The 3,790-nt window shown below is 43.8% G+C and overlaps 1 pseudogene; it reads right to left on the reverse strand.

Annotated features, from left to right (window-relative positions):
* Positions 1-2,169: 2,169 nt before the first annotated feature.
* Positions 2,170-2,651, reverse strand: LOC105506302 (annotated as a pseudogene).
* Between the last annotated feature and the right edge of the window lie 1,139 nt (positions 2,652-3,790).

Here is a 3,790-nt window from a genome sequence, read left to right on the forward strand (position 1 = left end):
TCATATACCCCTGACTGAAGAATGGTCCTTCTCTATCGGGGAAGGTCGTCTTCTTCGACCCAGACACATCTTTGGGAGGGACGCACGTGGAGCAGTGAGGGAAGAAGGGGACATGAGCTTAGGCAGCCATGTCAGCCGAATCAACCCTCACCACTGATGGGGTGACAGACGTCACAGCCAGATCGCCCTCACATTATTTTGGGGTAATTTGATAGGCAGTGATAACTAAAATAGAAGGAATATAATAGTAGATCAAGCCAAATTTATTAATTTGGGTACAGTACACAGAGTGTCTCAATTCATTGTTTTAGTTCAAATGGCTGAGAGTGACTCTAATGGTCTGGCTAAAATTTAAGTTCAATGGTGGCCTATACTAAATGAAATTAAAAAGCCAGACATTCTTGGTATACCAAATAGGAAGGTATTGACAAAGACTCTCCTTGATCTAACTTTAGTCAGGCTTCTCTGAAACTTTTTTTGACTAGGCCCCATCTTGGGGAACGTCCACTAAAAGTCCAGTCATAGCAAGACTCCCCCACCCTTGATATATGATCACCCTCCATATTTGATCAAATTCTTCATTTTCCACTTTCCCCCAGGTGCTATCTGATCACTCTGGCTTGCCTTCAGCAAGAATCTTATTAGATTTCTTTAGCACAAATTATCCTACCCTTTCAGTAATTTTGTTTTTTTTTGAGACAGAGTCTTGCTCTGTCGCCCAGGCGAGAGTGCAGTGGAGCAATCTCAGCTCACTGTAAACTCCGCCTCCTGGGTTCAAGCGATTCTCCTGCCTCAGCTGGGATTACAAGTGTGTGTCACCTGGCCTGGCTAAGTTTTTTGTATTTTTAGAAGAGACGGTGTTTCACCATGTTAGCCAGGATGGTCTCAATCTCCTGACTTTGTGATCCGTCTGCCTCAGCCTCCCAAAATGCTGGGATTACAGGGGTGAGCCACCACGCTGGGCCCCTTTTATTAATTTTCTATACATCGGCACTCTCCCTGCATCCTGCTCCTTGACAATAAATTCCTGCTTATTTTTGTTGCATTTGGAGTGGAGCCCAATCTCTCTTGCCCACTGCAAAACCCTATTGCAGCTGTTCCTACATCTATCATAATAGTCCTGAATAAAATCTGCCAACTGTCTTTAACAAGTGTCAGAATAATTGTTTTTATTAATAGTGTCCAAAAGCTTAGAGGCATTACAATGCTAGAATAGATTTATTATTTTAAGATATGCTCATCTACCTCCTAATTATCTTAAGAGTCCAGAGGACAATCCCTTATCAAGGGCATGAGAAATACATTTGTAAGAAAAGCACCAGCATTCTATGTGGTAGCCATTCACTGTAAACCAGGAATGATGATGGGAATTGCTATCATCAAATTGGGGCTCCCTAAATTCAATGAGATTCTGGGATGGAGGGTGATCTTCCTCACCAAAGACCAGTCAGGTATAGTTACTATAATGGACAAAGGAGCAATAGTCAGAATGGTTTGATCTGTAGAGATCTTTGGCATTGCCTAATGGATCGTGGTATCCTTAGAACTAAAATAAATAAGCAGCCTAATAATTTAGTTATGTATGAGTGAAAAGACTCCTGATCTGGTGAACAGAGGTCTGATTTGAATCTCCACAGTGAAGAGTTATGGTCCTTCAGGCAATTTCCCTACTTGTGTCAGGCTGGAGGCCCAGAGCCTCTTGAATGTTAAGAAGGCCAAGCCCCTTGTCTTAGTCCATACCTGCTGCAATAACATCACCCACAAATGGATAAAAGGATTTTGTATACTCTTTTCGGTAGAATTAGCTTGCTCACAATTGTCCAAGGGACAGCTGCATCATGTTAGGTAGAAGCCTGATTTAGCTCTTTAGTTTTTTATCTGGAAGTTAAATATGATTACAAGAGGTGTTCATTGATGCCGTGTTGACAACAGATAGACTCTGGTACTTTTTTTGTTGCTGTTGTTATTTAGTTTTTATTTCATAATCATAAATTTAACTCTGCAATCTAGCTAGGTATGGAAGGGAACAAGGAAAACATAGAACCCAAAGGGAACTGCAGCGAGAGTGCAAAGATTCTAGGATACTGCGGGCAAATGGGGTAGGCGGGTGCTCTCCTGAGCTACAGAAGGAATGGTCTGGGGGTTAAGATAAAACACAAGTCAAACTTGTTAGAGTTGTCCACAGTCAGCAATGGTGATCTTCTTGCTGGTCTTGCCATCCTGTACCCAAAGGACTCCATGGCCTCCACAATATTCATGCCTTCTTTCACCTTGCCAAAGACCACACCCTTACCATCCAATCACTCAGTCTTGGCAGTACAGATAAAAAATTGGGAACCGTTTGTGTTGGGTCTAGCATTTGCCATGCACAACATGCCAGGACCTGTATGCTTCAGGATGAAGTTCTTGTCATCAAATTTCTCCCCGTAGATGGACTTGCCACCAGTGCCATCATGGCGTGTATAGTCACCACCATGACACATAAACTCTGGAACAATTTTGTGAAAGCAGGAACCCTTATAGCCAAATCCTGTCTCTCCACTGCTCAAAGCATGAAAGTTTCCTGCTGTCTTTGGAAACTTGTCTGCAAACAGCTCAAAGGAGACGCGGCCCAAGGGCTCGCTGTCAAAGAACACGGTGGGGTTGACCATGGCTGATAGTACAGGGCTCCTGGCGGTAGCGGTGTCTGCAAAGCCCGGTGGTGCTTTTTTACCGTGTCAATTTAGCTAGGCTAGAACCATATTTCCTAGATTCCTTTCCCTGCATAGTTTTCGGTTAGAGTTAGCTATAAGAGAAATTTGTGCAGTTTGCAAGGCAAAAGTGGAGCAACAGTCATTACATTCTGAAGGTCACTAGCTCCTACATGGCGTAGGAGTTGGGCCTGCAGCTCCTTCAGTTACCACTGGATCTTATAGATCAACTTCTCTGCGTTCTGGGCCACAAGCATGTGCAGCCCCATGGTGAAGGGTACCAGCTGTTCCAGCTGAAAAAATGTGCAGCAAAGGGCAGTATTATCCGGTGCTGGGGGAAGGGAATAGGAAGATTCACTACAGTCATATATTTTTACATAATATTGGATTTTTTTCATGACAAAAGATTTTTAAATTAGAAAAGCACTATAAAGTTGAATTAACCAAAAAATAGACAGAGAAAGTCCAGACCCTTCAGTGACTGCCTGTCTATATAAGATTAGACTCCTCAGTCTGGTATGTGAGGCTCTGGACAATCAGGTGTTAGTGTACTTTTTTAACTTTATCTGTCACTACTTCCCTTCCTTTGCCCTCCACTCTGGAATTCTTCCTGGGAGTTTAGTTGGGCCAGAAGGGCTGGTTCTGGGATAGTGTTGCTAAGAGAGTGCCATGCTGCTGCAGCCTCAGAGCTAACTTTTTTTAGGGAACATCTTCTGTAGACTTTTAGACATTATCTCATTGAGTTCTCATAGACTCTGCAAGGTAAATATTACTCCAGTCCAGAACCAGCCACCTAATTTGCAGGGTCCAGTGCAAACTAAAAAATGTGTGGCCCGTTTTTCATACATATATTAAGAATTTCAAGCTGGACATGGTGGCTCAGGACTGTAATCCCAGCACGTTGGGAGGCCGAGGTGGGTGGATCACCTGAGGTCAGGAGTTTGAGACCAGACTAGCCAACATGACGAATCCCCGTCTCTACAAAAAATACAAAAATCAGCCAAGCGAGATCGTGCACGCCTGTAGTCCCAGCTACTCCAGAGGCCGAGGCAGGAGAATAGGGTGAACCTGGGAGGGGGAGCTTGCGGTGAGCCGAGATC

This window comes from Colobus angolensis, unplaced genomic scaffold (assembly GCF_000951035.1).
Source record: "Colobus angolensis palliatus isolate OR3802 unplaced genomic scaffold, Cang.pa_1.0 Scaffold10, whole genome shotgun sequence".
Lineage (NCBI taxonomy): Eukaryota > Metazoa > Chordata > Mammalia > Primates > Cercopithecidae > Colobus > Colobus angolensis.